At 38.4% G+C, this 22,865-nt stretch overlaps 1 long non-coding RNA gene and 1 pseudogene across 1 annotated transcript in view; both read left to right on the top strand.

Annotated features, from left to right (window-relative positions):
* The window catches only part of LOC120595511 (uncharacterized), a 404,234-nt gene that overhangs the window by 361,194 nt on the left and 20,175 nt on the right, over positions 1 to 22,865 (top strand). The window lies entirely within an intron of this gene.
* LOC120595942 (uncharacterized) lies at positions 2,412 to 2,530 on the top strand (annotated as a pseudogene).

Below are 22,865 nucleotides of genomic sequence, written 5' to 3'. Positions count from 1 at the left end.
CCAACAAATGTCTTAATAATCTTGGCATTATTACAGCAGAGAAGCATCTTGCCCTGCCTGCGGCTGGGGAATCAAAGAACACTGAGAGGAAATAAATGTGTTCCTAATTCTTAATCCCAATTTATCACACAATAATTCATGTATCTGGTGATTAATAACTTAGAACTCACTGTGTGTATGTCCAGAGTGAGAACATAAGACATTACATAAAACACTTCTCTGTGACCCCGAGGATTTTACTATATAGGCAAGAAGAATGGACATTTCTACAAAACCAGAAGATATCTCTGTCTCATTGATATTCATCTTTCTACTAGTTAAACATTTTTTATCTCTCACTTTCAGTGTTTGTTTTTGTTTATCTTGTATGGACTAGTGAGGAACTAGTTCTTAGAAAGATAAGTTTTTAATGGAAAACTTTGTGTCCTCTAGTTATTTACTATGTAGCTGAAAGGAATTTGCAGAGACTCTTTGAATTTGCTTTTTTCCCCAAAAATGGGAATTATGAATAATATTAATATTATAAGAGTATTATGAGAATCAAACTACAAGGATGCTGTTACAAAAAGTATTTTTCAAACTTTAGCCTGCTCACTGTGTGAATGGTAGTTAGATTAATTTAAGTATAATGTATATTTAAAAAAATTTTAATTTAATTATTTGCAAATTCATAAATAAAAATGTTATTACATCTGTTTCAAATAAGATAGATCATGAAATGTTTCATAATCTTGAATTTGCTTGCATCATGTGCTCTAAATAATTTGTACAGTGTTAGTAGCTCTCGGAAGGCATCGAAAATCAGATTTTTAAATTTTTGGAAAAGATTCTAGAAATTATTAAGTAACAGTATCTCCCATTTTTTGCGATACGATAGCTGGGACTTAACTAGGGTCATAGAATGTATGAAACACAGTTGTGGAATTAGAGCCCATGTCTGCTGAGTTCTCATGCATCACATTTTATTTGTTGCATTGGGTTCATTTCCTAGTGGAGGCAATTTACTAAGGTTATATCAAGCCAAGGCAAACAAGATTCTGTCTGTGTGATATGTGATCTAAAGGGTTTTATTTCTCTGCTGTTCTGCTTTACTTAGCACCACGTTATACACGAGATGGAGTAGGAAACACGCTGGCACCAAGAATAAGGGACTCTTATAGGGTAGTCATGGAAACATGTCCCATTGTGAAGTCCCAGAAACTTGAATCACTTATCCCTGGGAGCTCGATTCACTGTCATCAGGTGTCCTCTTGCTCCCTGGCATGTGTGCGTACACAAACACACACACATACACAGACACACATGCACACACGCGCACGCGCACACACACACACACACCCCAAAAGTCTATGTGAAATGATCTTCTGAAGTGGAAGAGGTGGGCATTTATTCATCAGTTCTCATTCCAAACTGGTCAAGAGTTGTCACCCAGGAGATAATTTACTCACACATCCAGATATAATGCCTGGTAGTTTTAGATAGAGGAGCCACATCATAGTGTCAGGCAAGGCCCAGGGCAGAAAGTGAACAATGTGCACTAAAGCCGTAGTAGGTTTCATCAGGCTACCCCTAAACTAAGCTGCTGCTGAGGCCATGGCGGGAACAGAGTGTGCCAGGAAGAGGTGAGGGCAAACATAAGAGGTCAGACCTTATGACGAATCATATATTCTTCTGTGAAAGCACTAATATAATACTTACTATACATCGTATATTCTTCCATACAAACACTAATATAGTAATATTAACTATCCATCATACAGTCTTATATACTAACACTGACATAGTAATTACCTTGCATCGTATATTCTTCTGAGTGCCTTCTACATGTTAAGGCATTTAATCCTCACAGTAATTTATGATTTAGGCACTAGTACTATGTTCATTTTGAAGATCATGAAACTGAGGCAGATACATTAATTAACTTGCCTAAGTTCATGCATTTACTAAGTGATATACCGACCATTAAACTCGGGCAAGCTGGCTCCCCAAACCATGTTCAGACTATATTACAGTGCCTGGGAAGTGGCTGAAGAACTGTTTTGACTTCTATGCTGGCATAAAAAGACTAACTATGAAAAGATACACCTGACTCTTATTTTAACAAATATGAGACAGTTTAGTGTAACTGTTCAGAGAATGAATTTTTGGATCAAGCAGATATTAGTTCACTTTCTCAACTTCTTGCTAACTACCTTGCACAAGCCACTTAACCCTTCATAACCTCAGTTCTTTCTTCTGTATTATGGATCATATTTATTTCATAGGATCATTATAAGTATTTTTAAATTGCATAGAGTACTCAGTAAGTCTTTAAGAAATCAATGATAGATTAAAATTGTGTATTTTTGCAGAACTTTTATTATTTCATATGTCTCTTCCACTTCGGAAAGTCCTCTTTAAAGATATGAGTAGTCTGCAGCCATGCCACCCTGAACAAGACCGATCCTGTCTGATCTTGGAAGATAAGCAGGGTCGGGCCTGGTTAGTACTTGGATGGGAGACCACCTAGGAAGACCAGGTGCTGTAGGCGTAAAACAAAAAAATAAGGGTGTTTAAGCTGACAAGGTCCTTGCAATCTGTGAGGTCAACCAAGGGTTGCCTTGCCTAAAATATATATATATATATATATATATATATATATGAAAAAGTATAAAGCTTAGTGCTGGCAGTATATGGTTCAGGAGGCAGTAAAATTATTTATTACATACTTTTCAGTTGAAATTTCTCTAAAATTTTTTTCCTGTTCTTAGCCAAAATAAAAAACAAGCAATGCTAACACTGAACAGGACTGAATTCTCTCTGAAAACTCAAGAAGATTTTTTTTGGAGCGCTGGAGGCAGCAGGTCTCGGTTAGAATCATTCAATATCACTGATCATTAGTTCTTGCATTTTTGAAATAGATATAGTAATAATTCTTATTTAGCAGATGTAGGTAAAGCAACTGGCCCACACTATATGTTAAACTAAAACTGCCCGCTGGGAAAGAAATTCCTTGCCGTGTTTTTTGTTTGTTTGTTTGTTTGTTTGTTTTTTACCTTATTTGTTTCTTCATCCTCTATTAGTGTTTTGGGGAAGTAGGGAGTTATCCTCTGTGCATACGTAAGTCGGTGCTTGATTCTCAGCCCAATGAAATGGCAAGTGGCTTAAGACCACGGGGCTAGTCTATGATAGAACAGCCAGTATTGGAATGGAGGGATTGGTAAACAAAATCATCGGGTGATTCAAATTTGGTTGGCAGAATCCAAATCTCAAAGAATCAGTTTTCAAGGCATGAAATAAGTTGCATTTTTAGGGACAGAGAGTGGGCCGGAACCAAGAGGTCTCTCTGGGTACAGTCTGCACCTAGTATTTTTCCTGAAGATTCAGACAGGACATATTTGAGTGCACATTTGCTTTTTGGGTACTATAACTACAAAATTGGTTAAGCAGCATTTCCTACAGTTTCGATGTCTGAGAACGAGGGCTGGATCATATCATATAAGACTACCGGTGCGCATCCTTTGTTTGGGTCTTAGTTGAACATTTGGCCAAGGCCAACACTGGACAAGTACCTAGTTCACTCCTAGGAGATGACTGGATCCAGAACACAGCATCTGGGTCACAGCACGACTTCAGTGACGTGAGGTTGTAGATGAGATATCCTGGCACTTGTCACTGTCTAAATCCCTTTGGTACATGATGTAGATTGATTCTGAGATTTGGAGATAAAGTAGACATTACCCAAGTTTCCATGTAAATTTAGTGACATTAATAGAAATATATTTTATAGTTTGTGACAGAGGCCCACTCCCCAGTAATTTCCGAGAAAGCCCTGGGGGTGAGTCTCATCTCTGCTTACGATGTTCCCATGACTCATGCACTTCCATGGTAGCCTCGTCCTCCCCGCCACCTCCCCGTCCACACCGAGGTATCCTGCCAATAAAGTTACCACTTTGGGGTGGTACCTCACACTCTTCGTTGCTTGTGACTTCTGAGAAATACTAACTGTATCAAGAGTCCGATTTCCCAACTCTCCCAAGATTGTGACATCTGGGAGATTCTAAAATGTTTTCCTCTCTTAAAACTTCCTAGGACTAAAAAAATTATCTATTTTATGCAGAAAAGGGACAAATGCCTTTCTCTCCTACTCAGAGACAGATGTACTTGAGGAGACTATCAGGGGTCCAAGCAATGTGTTCATTTGATTCTATATTTTATAATATTAGCAGCATGTATTTGAACTACAGTCAATTAATTCTGCTCTCTCTTCTATCCCTCTGTCGTATATATTCCTGTGTCTAGTGGTGTTGGAATGGCTGAGGGTATTTTGGGGATCCAGCTAATGGAGAAAGTTGTACAACTTTCTCTTTAGTTTGTATTTAGTGGAAGAGATGCATTCTATTTTTGTAATTAGTTCTGCATTATAATTAATATATTTCTAGCCACCCAGTATAGTGATGGCTTCTAGAAATACTACTACCCCATGTTCTGACTGATGATGTGAAGTTCAAGGCCAGGTGACTTACTATGATATTAATGGGTCCTCTGGCATCCAGAATTAGAATTATATGTTTAGAAGGAAGAAAAAAATGATTTTGAAATACATGAGCCTAGAGCTAATTCTGGAAAATTCTACCATTCTTAAAATGTGCAAAATTGCAAGCAGAGGATTTGGTTTTCAACAAAGCCTAGAGAAAATGGAAGTTCTCTTCTCTCAAAAACATACCTGATGTTGTAGCATAGATCATTGTAAATATACCATGTGTTTTTTGTCTTGTCGATGTAAATCACAAAAAGTGGAATTTATTCTGTTTGTAAGGGTGAAATCCCTCCAAATACTACAAAGAGCTAGTATGGTTGTAAGTTGAATTGCATGCTTTATGAACACTACTGATAATAAAAAAGCAAATTTTGATTAGATATAACAGCAAAGGCTGAGATATTTTTCTATTTTCTCTCTATAAAAAAATTTACAAAAAAATATTGTCCTATGACTAAGCGGTAATCAAAGAGTATGTAGTCAAGAAATGTAAGGGAAAAAATTATAAAGATAGTTCATGAAAATATCATTTTTAAAATTTTCAATAATATTTATGGCGTCTATCAGCTTTTTACATACTGTAATCCACTGTGGTCTTTTTTCTCGCAAATACTCACTTTTTCCCTTATTTTGTATTGATAATTTGTATTCATTTTCTTCAAACGGTATACTTCTATTGTGTAAACTTCCAGCATCACAAAACCAAGATCTGCTTCTACCTCTACGCTCTGCACATTTTGTCACCCAGTCCTGTGGTGGACCTGCATTAGTCGTGCCCTCCTGTTATACAATGAGCTCCATCTAGACAGTTTTTTCAGCTCTCGCTGCCACTTTTCACCCCACAGTTTCCAATATGGGGTTGGGCTAGAGAACAGGAATCATTCTGACTTCTTTGAGACCCAGTGTGACCCCACTGTCCATCTGTAATCTGAATCACTAACCCTAGACCATAGCGGTCAGCCATAGACACCTGGGGAGCCCTGATCCCTAACATAGACATGTCTGAGTCTGCAGACTGGCTCATGCAGGACCCTTGCTACAGAGGACATTCTAACAGAAGTCACCGAGAGGGGTGAGAGCCATGTGGGTGTGGGAACCGAAGTCCTTAGAATATTCCTAAGAACAAATTTAAAGAGGATGAGTTACTAGCTACACAACGGGCAAAAGAATTAATCTTCTTTGGAAAATAAATTGCATCGAGCCATGCTCTGGTTTAAAGCCTGTCTGTAAATTTCATTTGCATCTGAAATAAAACCAAAAGACCTGGCAATGGTCTTCAGAGTCCTTCATGATCTGCCCCTCCCTCCAAACTAACCATGTCTGTTGCCATTCTGCTTTGCTCACCAAGTTCAAGGCATATGAACCCACTTTCATACCATCAGACTTGCCTAGATCATCTCCACCTGTGTACGTCTTATTTTCTAGATATCCCTGTCTGTACTTTTTATAAATTTTTTATCTTCTCATGCTTCAGGTCTCCACTTAAACGTCTCTTCTTAAATTTATTCCCAGAAAAGTTTATTATGACCTCACAAAGTAGATCCCATCCCCCACTTTTATCTCAACATCAATACTTAGAAGTTAGCACTTTTTAATAATTATTTGATTAATCTATATATTTGTGTTTTTTTGTGTTTTTGTTTGAATCCTTTACCACAGTATAGACATTTTATAGCACCTAGAAGATTCTTCAAAGATCTGAACCCATTATCTTCAAATGACATTATAAATATAGCCACAGGAACCTATAGAAAAGTCACATGTGATACAACTTTAAACCTGTGTACAAATTTCAAATCACACTGGCTGTTGATAGATGATAGATAGGTAGGTAGGTAGATAGATAGATAGATAGATAGATAGATAGATAGATAGATAGTCATAGAGATAAACAGACAAATAGATATTTGCTGAATAAACACATGATACATGCATGAATGAATAAATTTATAAAGTGAAGATAAGGATCAGGAGCAGAGTCAAATGGTCTGGTTTGGATATGAATATAAGCACTTGTTACCTCAGGCATAAAATTTAAGGAGATGCTCGCTCTCAGTTCCTGCAAGGTTCTTGTCATATTTCGCATGCTGATTCTTCATTTACATGAACTTAAATTTTCAGCCCTATCCAACTCTCCTGTCTCATCCTACTTTGGGACCCAAAGTAATGTCCTGGCACAGATTCCAAACTGAGGAAGATGCACTACACTTGCCTTTCCCAACTGTCATTAGGCCTGTCCCTGGCCCCATCCCATAAATTACGATGACTTAAGTGTTCATGACTGGCATGCACAGCTTCATTCCTTGGCCATGTTCTCGCCGGCCTAGGTCTTGGTAACTCCTAGGAGTAGTTCTAGGGGTTCTCGAAGAGCAGTTCTTCATCCTCAGTATGTGTAGAGAATCACACAGGAAGCTGATTTAAAAGTGCAGATTACCACCCCTGATTGCAGGGTCCGGGCTCAGTGACCCTAAAAGCACATTTGAAACTCTCCACTTGATGTCAGCTGATAGTCCTCCAGTCAACTCTTTATGAAAATACAATAAGAGCTTGTGGCTGAGATGTCGTTATGTGGTCACCAAACCCTGTTTTATTTTCTTTCATAAAACACAAATAGACCACAGTTCTCACCTGCACTGAAGTCAGGTGAAGCCATGGAACTGATGGTAGGCAGGAGTGGTTGTGTGTTGAACAGCTAACATCACCTTTCATCACTAATATGAAACTCAATTTTCCCTTCTGACCAAGGTAAAAAATATAGTACTTTGTATTAGGGATGCTGTTACCTTTAAAATTTGACTTTGCATTCAACATATTTAAATGTACTGAAATGCAGATTTGACTATGACACAGTAAATTAATATTAAAGATAAAAGCATGGGCTCTAAAATCAGACTACTTGGGTTTGTATTAAAACTCGACCACTTACTATTTGTGTTTTGGGGAGAATTATGTAATCTCTTTGAGGCATAGTTTCTCATTTATAAAATAAAGGGGATAATAGCTATAAATAGTGATAGTAGAATAGTAGCCATTATAATACTATCATTATTATCATATAGTCATAACAGTTAATATTTATATTGATTAGTATTAATAATATATAAATTAATGGTCGTAATAATTTAAAATGTAAATAGTAATATAATATACTTATTGTTATTATATATGAATAATATATATTATTGATATTTATAATCTGTACTAATATTAGTGTTGTTATTATTTATAAATAATGATATATTGATATTAGAATATATCTTAGTAAATATATATATTATTGGTACTAGTAAAATTGGACAAGTCGTACGTATTTTTTTCTCGATCATATTTTCAAGTTTCGCAAACCCAGACTTTTTATCCCATCTATTGGATGTAGATATTATGATTCCAATTATGTTGAAAATACTCTCAATTAATTCACATAAATGTTTTATAACATTTTTATAAAAAATTAATCTTAAAAAAATTAATCTTTTAACTCAGTAAATATGTGACCCTATCAAGAGAGCATGAGGTGTGATGGTCCTAGCCACTGGCCCATGAGCACACACAGGTGTTTTATGTCTTTGGGTTTCACTCCTGCTAACAAATCATGAAGCAATGTTATGAGTCGCCCTGTAGGCTTTTATATCTGATTAAAGTAAATAAGAAAATGCCTGAATATTTCATTAGTCCTCAGATTTCAACATATTTCAACAAGATGTCAAGTCAAATCCAAAAAATGTGTATCAACGATCTTTGCCAATAGCATTGCAAGAGTCACTGAAGTTTCTCCTGTGAAAAATTTCACTCAGAAAAGTTTATTCTCTTAAAAATTGAAGGCAAAAACAAAAGTGATTTTTTTCACATACTAGAAGGAGGCAGTCTATATGTCGATCTATGTTATATTAGATAAATATGTGTGTATAATAGTTATATTTTGTAGTTAACAGGAGAAGATATTTTTTAACTACTCTATTGAGATATAAGTAGTATACATTAAACTACAGTTATTTAAGTGTACAATCTGATAAATTTTGACATGTAGACACCCATGAGCTTATCACCAAAATCAGAATTGGGGACATATCCATCACCCCCCAAAATTTCTTTGTGACCTCTTATAAAATCCTTCCCTGCCCCAGAAATCACTAGTGCGCTTTCTGCCACTATAGATTAGTTGGCATTTTCTAGAATTTTGTAGAAATGGAATTATACAGTATGTACTTCTTTTTGTCTTCCTTAGCATAATTATTTTGAGACTTACTCATGTTGTTACACATATAGTTTATTCATTTTTATAGCTTAATATTCCATTGCACCACGATTTGTTTATCTGTTCACCTGTTGTTGGACATTTGAATTGCTTTGCAGGTTTTGGCTACTACAAAATAAATTTATGTTTATTCATGTAAACATCTTTGTATGGACATATGCTTGTATTTCTTTTTGGAAAATACCTAGGAATGAAATGGCAGGATCAAATGAGAAGTGTATGTTTAAGTTTTTAAGAAACTGTCAAATTGTTTTCCAAAGTGGGTGTACTATTTTACATTCCCGCAAACAGCATATAAGAGTTCAAGTTCTTCCACGTCCTCAACACTTAGCATGCTCATTTTTTTTTTAATTTTAGCCATTCTAATAAGTGTCTAGTGATAACGCATTGTGATTTAAATTTGCATTTCTCAAATAATTAATGATGTTGAATATCTCTACGGGTGCTTATTTGCATTTATATATCTTTGGTTTCTATTCAAAGTTTCTATTCAAATATTTCACCCATTTTTTTATTGAGATGTTTACTCTTATTGTTGAGTTTTGAGAGTTTTTAATATTCTAGATATAAGTCCTTTTTCAGATATATGATTTTCAAATGTTTTCTCATGTCTGTGGCTTTTCTTTTTCTTCCCTTAATAGTAAGCCAAGAAGTTTGGAATTCGTGTTTTAAGAAAACAAGATACTGTAGTAGAATGTAGTCGATTGTTTACAACATGAAATAAAAGGACAGTTGTGTTTCGAAAATATTTGCATGCCGTATATATTCACACGTAATTGCCACAATCATATCGCCACAAGATTTGGTGAGACTTTGCTTAACGGCCTTTGTTATGGGTTCCATTTGTCTTTGACACTCCTATAATTTTAAGTGTTTCAGTCTGCCTTACCTGTCTTTTAGTACAATTAACCCTTCATTGTGACAAGGGTGCGCTTTCAAACATGTGAATGGGATTACATAATCGTTGGTTCTGTCTCTGATAAAAAGAGAGGTACTCAGGATTCTGAATCCACAGACGCTTTACCAGCCACCAAGTGTGGCCACCATCTTCCAGAACAATACCTCAAGGTACGATACAGAGCACAGGAATGTACATGTGACAGACATGCTGCTCCTGACCCAAGCATCTACAGACCCATAAGAGAGAGAAACAGACAAACCAGTGCAAAGTGTCCGGTAATAGGAAACTCCCTAAATGTGGTGTCTACCCACCCCATAGAGTAGATAAGAGAATAAACTTTAGTGTACAAACATGTTCAAACCCTGGTTATGCCACCTATTAATTCAGCAAATTTGGGTAACTCATTCAGTATCTTGTAACTCAGTTTCCTTTTCCCAGTAATGGGGATAATAAGTTCTAATTCAAAGAACTGGTATATGATAACAAGACAATGTATCTAAAACTCCGTATATAACAAGGGATCAAATTATAAATTATTTTCATTGCTGGGAGACAATAAAAGTAGAGCAGGAAGAGTTTAGATCAATAATTATAATTCCTAACATTTATAGAGTTTCCCATGTGTTAGGTATATACATGTATCATTATTTCTATTTCACAGATAAAGAAACTGAGGAAGAGAGATTTTTTAAAAAAATTGTCCACATTCATACATCTTTAACCAGAATTTGACAAATCCATTGAATTATCTTGTCTATTTATTGTCTGTCTGGTTAATTCTAGGTCAGAATTTCTCAGCGCTATCTGTATAGACATTTTGAGCCAGGTAATTCTTTGTCATAGGGGGCTTTCCATTCATGGTACAGTGTTTAGCCACATCTCTGGCCTCTAAAATATCTCTGGCCTTGCCACATATTCCCAAGGCAGTAAAACCACCCTGTTGAGAAACACTGCAGTAGACAGAACTACCACCTCAGTGTAGGTAGAGTTCAGCCTTCAAGGATATGTGTTCACAGCACTATATCACACCGAAAGGTCGATAAAGCCCCAACTCTGAGGCCAAGAACGTGTGAAGTTGTAACGTTGCAATCCGACCTGCGAGTATAATGCCGGAGGGCTTGAACTTCAACTCCCACATAAGAAGTAGAGTTTTGCAGGTGGTTGTCTCCACGGGGCATTCGGGGTCTTTTGTCATTGTCATCTCAAGCTGTCTTTGGGACATGTCTTTGGGACACCTTCTGGCAGGGCACCTCTATAATGTTTTCAAGCTGCTGCCGGCGTTCACGTCGGGGAGAGAAAGCCCCCCAGGAAGTAGGTCACTAGACCTCGGTGGGAAGTCGCTGCCTAAGGAGTGGCGACCGCAGCTTCCCTGGCCCCCGGTGCGGTGGAACGTGCACATGTTATTAAAACTATATTTTCTGGGGTCTAGAGGAAGGCAAAAAATGCGACATTTGCCAAAAAAATTGCCAGTTGAGTCAATCTGGCCCTTGCTGAAAAGACTGTTATTGTCACATAGACATATCCTGTTGGACACTGGTTTTGTTTGTTTGTTTGTTTAATATAGCCCCAAAGCCTGATATCAGCTCACACTCCATCATAAATTTGGCCTTCTGTGGGAAAATAAACAAACAAACAAATAAATAAATAAATAAAATTTGGATCTGAAAATAAAGGAAGTGGATTTTGTGGACCGCAGCAGGCTGCTTCTTGGGGAATGGTGATCAGGGTAAATGGGAAGATGAGGATTTGATTCCTGAGAATTATTAGCTGAAGAAAACTTTTTGGGGCTGAAAGAAACTTAGATGGTGCTAGTGGTAGGACTTGCTGTGTGATGGGGAATGGCTCCTCCCTCTCTCAGTCTCACTTTCCTCAGTTGGAATTGGAAGGAGTCTGACTAGATGATGCCCGGCTTCCCTCTCAGTGGAAGTGTTTGGCAGTGTGGTGGTTAGAACCTGGGCATCCTGCCCCCTGGCCTGTCAGCGCCCTCTCTGCAAAGATAGCGGAGCTGTCAGAAAATCATCCTCGGAAACAAGGTTTTGTCCATACTCGTAAGGATCTCGCAGGTGTGTTCTTGTACACCGAGGATTTAAAGGAGGGGTTCCAATAACAAGTGAGAGGGCTTTCCGATTGTAAGGGCAGTATTTCCATAACTCATTTCCGAGATCTTCAGAGCAAATACTTTCATATTCTTGGTGCTGAGAAGGCCTCCTTTTGCTCAGGATAGTGATGATCTCCTCCCTTGGTGGAACTTATGGCCTGGTGAGTAAGAAAATGTTGGATCAAAAACTACAAGTTTCATAAATTTTTTGAGCTAGAAAATGCAGAGAGAGAGAGAGAGAGAGAGAGAGAGAGAGAGAAAGAGAGAATAATTTTTTATTTTCTTGAATTATAGCTGTTTTTCTCTATTCTTTTTCTTCTTTCCTGTGAAAAGTAAGTTAAAGGTGACACGTGGTATTAAAGAGAAAAAAACTGATATAAATCCAAGATATAAGTCTTGGACTCAACAATACTTAAATGCAGAACTAGCCATGACTCTTGCTATCTGTATAATCTCGAACCTCAGTTTCCTCATTTGAAAAATAAAACCGATATTTCTTGGGGCTATTGTGAAATTTAGATTTAATCCAAATACCTGGAAAATAAAACGTGTAATATATCTATAATCTCAGAACCACTGGATGAATGAAAATTCAATAGCTAAAGGGTCACTAACAGATTTAGGCGGAAGAAACTTTCAAGAATATTAAAGAATATTGGGTTCAGGTAATTTGTAAATTCCAGGCAAGAAGTATCTCTATAATGCCAAAAACTTATAAAAATTAGAGCTAAATTTTCATGTTTTTATGCAGATATTTGGCATGTACAGAGATAACCAAAGAACAGAGGAATATTTGATTTTACCATAACTTATTCTTTATGATTAGTCATTCCACATCTTCTAAATTCTCTCAGACATATGGGATAATGATGAACAAAAGCACTTGAATCTACTCTATTTTCTGTAGCACAGTTTTAGATCTGGCACCGGTTAATGGCACAGTTGGAGAGATATGAGAAATATAAAATGTAACATCGCACATTTGCAGAACTCCAATTTAATATTCGTTCATTCAAAAACAATATAATGAATTCCTGCTATATGCCAAGGACAGTACCAGAACTGGGGAAAGTAGAGTCCTTGCCCTTAGAAGGAGAACCATCTAGTGGATGGATAGATATTAAATAATAACATAAACAAACATAAAAGTGCAGCTATGATAGGGTCTTTATAGAGAGAAGCATGGTGCTACAAGTCGTATAATAAAGATTTGACTTAGCGATGACTTCGCTGAGGAAATAAGATTGACATCTGGAGGAAGGTAAAAGAAAATTGAGTTGAGTGGGAGGGAAGACAATTGCAGGCAGGTGGAACAAAATGTGTTAAGACTCTGTGTTCTGGGTGACTATAGGAAGTACATAAAACTGAAGAAAGTCTTTGTGTCTAGAGAGGCTCAGTGAGAGGAAGTGGTGACAGCGAGTTTCAAGAAGCAAGCAGTGACTGGCTGAATTCATGACTGTTTTAGTTTACCTGGAGCCAAATCTGTCCCATTATTCGATGAGCAATGAGAAGACACAGGTGACAATTCAAAGGGAAAGGAGATGATCAATCAGATTTATGCTTGGAAAGGTCACTGGCTAGTAGGTGAAGAATAGATTTTGGAGGGAGGCAAGTAGAGGATGCAGTGAACCAGTTTGGATCCTGCTACCAAAGTTTACATAGAAGATAATCACAGCTCAGAGTAGAGTTTTGCTCGAGATAGAGAAGAAAAATGCAAATGTGGAAGAGACAGACGAGACGTTAAGTCCACGGAACTTGGCGTGGACTGACTGTGCACGTGGGATAAATGAGAGGAAGGTATCGACAACGGTTCTGGGGCCTCTGGTTTAAGCAACTGGATCTAAAATGGGCCCTTCGTAGATATAGGGACATGGAATAAGGAACAGGCTCCGGAGTACTAGAAAACCACAAATTAAGTTTGGGACGTATTAATTTCAGGGTGCCTTAGAGATATTGAAGAGGAGATATTGTTGAGGATTCTGGAGAAGGGACCAAGCCAAAGTGAAGTTTTCTCCAGTATTTTCTCTTCGTTTCCTCTATCCTGATTTTTTTCTAGATGCACAAATTTAGCTGCCTGGTTCCTGGAACTGTAGGTCTCTTGGGCACCTGGGCGAGGAACGTTTGCAGTGACAGCCAGGAAGAATGTTCCAGTGTGCTCTAGAAGGGATGCCTCTGGTTTAAAAGGAGTTTTTTTTAATTTGGTTTGTTTTTGTTTTGTTTTGTTTTTGCCATTCAGATCTCAGAATCAGATGCATATCTCCACAAGGGTGAGAATGAGGTCAAATAAAAACAGCATGTTGCAAGGAACATATGCAGAAAAGGAAGTCTAGAAAGGGTTATTTTTCCTTCCTTATATACAAAATGACTTCAACCTAACGTGAGGAGGAAAATCAAGCCGAAAAGCATTATGCGAGAGGACGATTTCTGATTAAAGTTTAAAACCGAAATCTTGTCTAGATAAGCTCGCTTCCCACTTGTTTGCGTTGTTTCTATTTTCCATATTTGCTCTCACATCCACTGTGAGAAATAAACTAGAAGAAGTGTATTTGCATGATATTCTTATTCCCCCCTCCCCGACCCTTACTATCACCAGTCATTTCCCTCTCTGATGAATTAGTGCCCAGCCAGAGGAAATATCCTATTGATGATTTGACGTGCTTTAAAATGCAGATTCTTGGGCCCTAATTCTTGGAGATTCGAATTCATTAAATCTTCAGTGGGGCCAACTGGCCTGTATTTTTAAAAGCTTACCAGAATAGAGAAATGCAAACCACATTTTGAACTATAGATTTTAAGCAGAAACCCATTGCTTTTCAGTCGACAAGAATATAGCTGAAGAGCTGTGGTAATATTTGCCCTTTAAACCATCCAAGTTTCACCTTCCTCTTTATCTTATTTGCAGAATTCTTACACCCCCAAACTGTCAATCTGTCAAGACAGCTCCTGAAAGGCAGAAAAATCTATCATTGATCTGTGGCCTTCACAGCTACTAGGTCCTTTTGCTGCAAAACTAAAGAATCTTTATCTGTCATCTGCCACTAAAGCTTGAAAGAAAACAGAAAAATTTCAGTCACTTGTAACTCTTTCTCCTTTCTGTGTCCTAAGCGCACACATTATTTGACTTGAAGTAGCGCTTCAAATGAACAGTGAGAAAGTGCTTCAGCAAAGGAGACAGTATTATATTAAAACGTTCCCGTGATGCTCTTCGCTGGCTCGCTTGACATCTTTTCCAACCTCCCTTGGGTATGTTTTCCAGGCTCTGAGGCTGCAAAGCTGGCTTCCACACGTGATTTCAGTCCTGCCAGTTGGGTGCAGTGACTGGCAGTGAAATGAAATTTTAAATGGAATCAAGTGTGGAGAGAGGAAGCAGGATTCGAGACACCCATTCTGCTTGTGAGGTGTAGTAGATGCAGGATAGCTCTGAAGAGAGTAATTCTAAAAATGCTTACTTGTCTCTTAACATAGAACATGATTATCCCGAGGGCGGGCATGTCTCATTCTTTGGCTCCTGTCTGAGCTGGAGCTAGCTGTCCATTCGAGGTCGGTTTTACAGTGTTATCCTAAAAGTCAACCATAGAGACACAGCTTTTCTAGTCCTTTCAGGAATTTGGTAAACACCTTATTCTCTGTACTGAGAGGCAGTCAGCATAGCAGGTAGGCGCACACACTCTGGGACCAGGATGTGCAAGTTGATATCCTGGCTCAGCTACTCAGTAGCTGTGCTTCTTTGGGCAACTTGGTGGACCTTGGGTTTTTCATCTGTGTTGTGAGGAAATTTCTTACTGCTTTGACTGTCGTGAGGCCTACATCAGGACATATACGTAACACACTCAGAGCAGAACCTACTACGCAGGGAATACTCAATAAAGTTTAGTAGCCATCATTATTAAATCCTTTTCTGCTTAAAACAATGAAATTGGTTTCTGTCTCCTACAAATGAATCTTGACTGACACAAAGCACACTCAAGTTTGTCATCAATTGTGTAACTCTGGATGAGTCACTTTTTTTTAAGTTACAAAGTTCATAGTCTCAAAGACAAATACGATTTTGATGGCCAACTAACTAAGTTAGTTGAACCCTTGCAAAAATATATTTCTCTAACTCCTATAAAATAGAGAAAACATGAAGGAAAGAGCGGAGAAAATAAAAAGTAAACACAGTAGTCCGCAGGATAATAATAAAATGTTTTTTTCATAACGTATTTGTTCTTTTAAACATATACTGTCAATTTTATGAAATCCATACAAAAGTTATGACTTATACTTTCACACCTACAATAGAAACACTATTCTGAAATGCCAACCCCCCATCATCTGTAAAATCTTCATTCATTTTGTCTTGGCACATGCTGCCAATTAGAGGAAGCATTTAGAAGCAAAACAAGGGAGCTCGTCTGAATTTGCACCTAAAGATTATTCTGAGGAATTAAGAACTAGTATAAGAGCAACAGGCTGGCAACTGTGGTGACTTTCTTATTCTTTTTGAGAGGCCTCGTGCTCAATCAATTAAGATCAGATAAAAGGGAAAAGAAAAAGAATGAACAACACTAATTACCAGGATTACTATTGTCTATACAGGTTACCCTTTGCCAGGCCCCTGTCCTCTTAGCACTGGTGAGATCCCTCACGGGGAGCGTTATTATTATCTTCATTTTATAGACGAGGAAACTGAAGCATATGATAATGATTTTCATTATCACACAGTTATAAGTGACAGAGTCATGGCCAAACACAAAACAAGAGCAATTTCAAAGTCCACGCACTAAGTCACTGCATCACAATGCCTTGTAGGTTTTAACCTTGTCAGTTTTTAATCTTTAAATCTCAGACACAGTTCTCAATATATAGGGATCCACGCTCATCCTCTATAAGGCAAACAGAGAAGAGACAGCTTAGAGATTCTTCCGGTGACTCGGAGCTAAGCAGTTCTTGAAATACAGTAGAAGCCAATTTCCTTGTTTAATTGTGTGTGAGATGTAACATTTATAAGCTGTGACATATTCAGTCACCCATACACAGGTAAAGTACTCAAGGTGAAAAGTCAAAGTACATCTGTTTTCTCACAAGCCATGTATCTTCTTAAACGCTTTTCAGACTAATTGCTACAAATTGAGGCAAAAAGTGCCTGAGTTTCACAAGGTCTCCAGTCTCCCCTCATCTTCACATTTCCAACACATGAAAACATCCAGACCCCATTGTTCAGTATTGATGCTTTTTCCCGGGGAAGAGGCTGTAATTTTTCATAATTTGGCAAGTGCTCGGGTGTTGCTAACCTTCAGATTTTAAAAACAAATCATGTATTTTTTCTCAGAATCTATGCTGATTCTTATTATGGTGTAAAAGGGCAATTTCTATTAGAATGTTTGGCTGCATTTTTTATAACATGAATCATTTTTCTTTCCTATTTAGTGGAGAGCTTAATAGGGACTGTAAAAAATATTTATTGAAATTCTTATTTTATTTTTCAATAGTAAATGCTCTTTTTAAAAAATACATGCGCGTATACACAATACACACACACAGAGCCATCATATGTTAGAATGGGATATATTTCTGAAAACATTGTGTTATTCAACATTCAAATTACAACAAAACAAACCCTGATAAAGGATGGCCATTTTCTTTGCCTATTTATCTAAATCATTGGTCCACCATTCTTAAATTACATAAATGTTCACGGGTTTTTTTTCCAAGTTATGCCAATACAATGAATCTCTATCAATATCTACATGGACTGATTTAAAATTTAAACCATCAAATTCATATAAATTATACTAACAAAAAATAAAAGAAGAGCCGCATTTAGTTTTTCAATGTTCTGTGCGTATAGACTGAAGCCTATGTGTAGAAACCAGGTTATTTATTAACAAACAGATCTGCCTGCAGTTGGGCCAAATAACACAGGTCCCATAGGAAAGTATATAAAAGTCCTTCAAAAATGACTTAAATGTAGATATGTTTTGACAGAACTCTGTTCATGATTCAGACAGAGGGATTCGAGCAATTCGGGTTTAAATCTAGAGTCTGGGATTGAGTCAAAACTGGTTTAAGCAGGGTTTGTTTATCCTCTGTATCTAAAGTCAAAGCCAGTAAGTCTCCTCATTTTGAATAGCTTTAACCATCTATTCCCATTTGGACAGAGTTGATAAGCTCATTTGCAGATAACTAGTACTCACGTATGAACTGTTGCACATACATCGGTTGGAACAAGACATGTTTTGAGAAACAGCCTCTGCAATAGTATCTGTATTTATATTGGGGACATATGGGGTTTCCTTCTTCCTCGCGAGTTCAAGGTCAATGTATACATTGGCAAATGCGGCTCTGTAACGGTTGGCCCATCAACCAGGAGACGAATGAGGGGACAACTGAACAATAGATCTAAAGCAAGTCATATCGACGTGCGTTCCCAGGAAGATGGGCCAGGGGCACAGTGAGAAAATCCAGGTTTCAGACTGTTTAGTCCAGAGAAAAGAACGAGGAAAGAGAACCGGAAGGGAGTTAGATAGCCAGCGAGCAAAAACCTAAACAGAACAGGAAAGCGATGTGAGCGTGGTTAGCTGAGAAAATTTTGAAGAAAAAAGTGAAAGGCATAAAGCTTTTTTTGTGGGGAGAACCAGGAAGAATTACAGAATCCAGAACGCGGGCGTTGGAACTCACAATAACTTTGATGAACGCCTTACGTGGTTTCTCAAATAATAGTAGCTGTTCTTATTGTTAATAGTTGGGGTTTTTGTTGTTGTTGCTGTGGTTGTTATTGTTGAATCTTCTCATTTTATTTTGCCCTCTTCACAACTGATAATACTCAACCGATACTCAGAAAAATCCAGTATGTGTCTAGTGTAATCATTGGCAAAAATGAACAATTATTTTGAGATTGAATTTTCAGTTATTCAATTTATCAATATTAAAGCCAGCATTAACCTCAAGGGCATGCAGCCAATGCATCTGCACAAGACCCCACCCCAAGGAGGCCCGTCCTTGAGGTTTAAAAGCTCTGTGGATGCCATCTTGAAGTTCTTGATAATTTTATCTTTGAACTGGAGCCCTGCCTCCCTGCCTCTCTGCCTCCCTAGGATGTGTTCTTAGCCACCTGTTCCCCTCCTCCACCAAGCAACGACTGCCACCCTTCACCCCCAGTGGGGGCCTGGGTCTGGGTGTAGAGAGGGTTGGGGTCAGGTGCACGTGCTCTGCACGCTGAGTAGTGGGGTCGAACTCACCCTTGAATGTCCTTGTGCCCAAGGGAGCATAAGAATAAATAGAACCTAAAAACTTCTGGGGCAGGGGGAAACTGCAAAAGAAATTTTAAAAAGGAATTTTTGTACTGCTTTTTGAACAACGGGTTCCACATTTTCATTTTGAACCAGGCCCCACAAATTATGTAGCTGCTCCTGATCAAAGTTTCTTTCTTTCTTTCTTTCTTTTCTTTTCTTTTCTTTTCTTTCTTTTCTTTCTTTCCTTCCTTTCAAGTAGAAAGAATCTTACAGTGATTGCCTAGTCCAGTGCTATCCAAGCATTGTTTAAGGAGTAGGACTCACTTTTCAAAGAAACATGGGCATCGCCAATATTTCGAAGGGGTCAAAGCGAAGCCACTTTTCTCTGATATGCAGATGGAGCGAGCACAAGACCCCACCATTCTGTTTCCTCATGGCCCTTCCTAGCACAGAGGACAAGGCACAGCCCTGCGATCCTACCGTCTGAGGAACACAATCTGAAAACCCATCAGCTACTCCAAACTCTTCATTTGACAGACGTGGAAACCTAGGCCCAGAAATTGAATAACTTCTCCAGGTTCACAGAAAGTTTCATTGTCAAATACTGATTGGAATTCAGATGTCTTAAATTCCGAGCCCATGCATTTTTCTCTTGCAACATCCTATACTGCCTCCCTAAGATATTTTCTTATAGCTTTTGAAGGAACAAACCTGCCTTATTTTAGGATGCCTAAGATGACATCCATCATCAGCATGTGGGTTGTGGCTGACAAAGTGTACCAGGGGACTGTCGCTGTCCAGGACACAGGTTTTTCTCGTTCATCTAAATTTCCCTTTTCTCACTTCTGCCTTCTCTTTGTGTACTTCCTGTATGCCAGATGCTGAGCTAAGAGTTTTCACACAATAATTCCACACTCCGTTCTCCGAGAATGCCTAAGTGGTTGGCATCAGTGTTCCTTATTTAATACACGAGGACGTGGACCCTTAAAACAGTTAAGTGAAGTTTGCTCAACAGAGATAGCAGAGCTGGGATTTGAACACAAAACTGGCCGCCTCCACAGTCCCAAGCACTTAAACCTCTAGGCAAGCCATCATCTTTTCTGAATGGAGCAGGATCAGGACGAGTCCCCCTGTGCTCCCTAATCCCTTTTAGCCAGCAACTAGGGGACATTTGAGGCACCTAATAGACCTCTCTTCCTCTATGCAGAAAGGTACCAGGGCTCACCCATCACAGCGGGCTGCCTGTGGTCCAGCTTCCCCAGGATTCCCAAGATGGGATGCTGATGACTATCAATGAGACTTCAGATAGAATTGCTCATCAAGGCATGTGTTCCCGGGGCGCGGGGATAAAATCATAATTTTTAATTACGGTGCAAACTTTTGAGGCTGCAGCCCCAGCTGGAGTTTAAGAGTTGCCAGAGCCTGCCGCTGTCCTGTTTTCCAGCAGCCCCTCCTGGAAAGTTGACACGATTTAGCTATGAGTGGCAATTCTGTTGCAGCTTCTTATTTTGCTCAATCATAACATGTAAGGAATTTGCTAAAACTGATGTCCCAAACCAGTGGATTCTAGACACTGTTTACTGCGTAAAGAAAAGCGAGCGGAAGCTTAAAGCTGTCATAGGTGTTATCAAGATTGTTCTTTTCTGCCTCAAATAACTGCTTTTACAGCCTCTAATCTCCGTCTTCAAATATCACCTATTTTTTTTTAATCAGCTAAGGTTTGGAAATATTCTTAGCCAAATTTGAAACTGTTTTATAGAGAGATGATGCTTGACCTCTGTGCTTGATGAAATTAGTATTCATTTGGGGTGGCTTCATTGTTTTGGGATAAGTCTCTCAGCTTAACCAGCACTTCAAATTTCCTTCTCAGACATAAAGAGATTGAGAATCTCATGCAAAAATTTGAAATGATTACATTGCAACTTAAATACTGTTGAAAATAAAATACTTGTATGCATTAGAAATGCTCGATGTTTGTGAAAGATAGTTTTCCGATTTTAAAATTTATGTCAGATTTTTAAGGATCCTTAACTAACTGCTCTGTTCTTGGAAACTTCAACAGAGCAATACAAAATAATAATAATAATAATAAATAATAATAATAATAATAATGGTATACCTTATATTATGCACATTTGTGTATTTGTTCCATAAAATTTTTGTATACTTGTTATCTTCCAAGCTTTGCACTAAGTGCTGGGGATTTGGAGATGAACCAGCCCCATCCTCACGCCTGCATATGATGAAGATCAAAATTTTTTGGTGATGTGATTGAAACAGGTACTGAGAACAGCAAAGACGGAAAAGAGTGGTTGGAACTACCTGGGGGGGTTGCTAAATGTGGGGCTAGGAGAGATACAGAGTTAAAGAAAGCTCCATAGAAAGAGAAAGGAAATTAGTAGGCAGGGTTCAATTAATTTACATAGAGTGCTTTATTAGTTACTACCTTATTTAATTCACACGGTCTTATCTGGCTACACCAAGAGTTATATAACAAAGGGGTCATCTCTCTTTTACCAGTGAGATTATTTTGAGGGAAGATCAGGTAGAAGGTAAGTGTCTGAACCGGGACTCACTCAGTGCTTTTTATTTGCTTTTGTTGTTAACCCTAGTAAGTCTCTTTCCATTATGCAGAAGAGCCTTAGCAAATTGAGGGCAGGCCACGTGGCTGGTGTTCTTAGTTGGTATTGTCCACGACAACAACGTATAGTTTATCTTAACGATTCAGTGACACCCCAGCAAGAACATGGTAGCTCATCAAAGGACAACACATAGTTCAGGTGTCATAGAAATAAAGGCGCCCTTGGAATCAGGACACCAAATTCAAGTGGCCCCATTGTCACTAACTAGCGGGATGACTCGCAGTAAATCACTCGGCCCGTTAGTAAGTTTCCTGTTCTGTGCCATCAGTTTGTCACGGCCACATCACAGAACTCTACACGGGAATGTTTCTGCCGCATAAGAAGAAGACACATGTTTTAATTTAGTTAAATCTAGATTTTAATTTCCCACTAACCTTCTATTCCAGACTCTTCTATCACTCCTATAACCAAAGCAGCTACCCCCACCAACCTCCAAACCCATCAAAGATGATGGAAAGTTACGAGAAAGTTCTAAGTAGCCGAGTGACAAAGTCAAAATCGTTTTTTAAATTCACCTTTCCTCTTCATATCACATTTCCCTTATTGCTTCATTCATCTCATCTTTTAAATTATTTTTCAGAAAAGATTGCCCTCCTACTTTTGACATACAAACCTTGATGTTCTTTATTCCATCCCAGTTGCACCTGTTGAAGGGAGGAGGCCCAGAATCTCACTGCGAAGGATGCGGTACAGGGAGAGGTGAACAACTGAGTTCATTCTTGTCATTAATCTACCACAAGGGGCAGAAATGACCAGTCTCCCCGAATATCCACAGTGAAGTAACGCCCACAGATAAAGTCAGGAGTGATTAGGGCTGAGTGATTTTCCTTAACGTATCTCTTTCTGATCACTCTGTCCAGACTGAAACAATGGCTATGAATGTGAGAATTCCTCTAACGTTCAAGTTTGGCCGGGTCATCAGAAATCAAACGAACAGGGATCCATTAGAGAGGGGAACTAATAGGCCTCAGCCAGACCCCAGCTAGTGGGCAGGCAGGGAACAGGGCCATGGGTCAGAGGAGGGAGCGGGTGGTTTGTACAAGTCAGGAGGAGCAGGGAGGGGAAACTGAATGACCTAAGTGGCTGAACAGTTCAAGCCTTCTCCATCGCTATGACTAATGATTTGATAAATGAAAAAAAAAATGTGCTTCAGCTGACAAATCACTACATCACCATTGTGTGTTTTCCTTTAAACCACGAGAGCCAAAGAGGAAGTTCCTCAGGCTGTTTCAAATG

The sequence above is a fragment of the Pteropus medius genome, unplaced genomic scaffold, assembly GCF_902729225.1.
Source record: "Pteropus medius unplaced genomic scaffold, Ma_sr-lr_union100, whole genome shotgun sequence".
Classification (NCBI taxonomy): Eukaryota; Metazoa; Chordata; class Mammalia; order Chiroptera; family Pteropodidae; genus Pteropus; species Pteropus medius.
The sequence above is the reverse complement of the archived record's forward strand: the minus strand, read 5'-3'. Positions and strand labels throughout refer to the sequence as shown.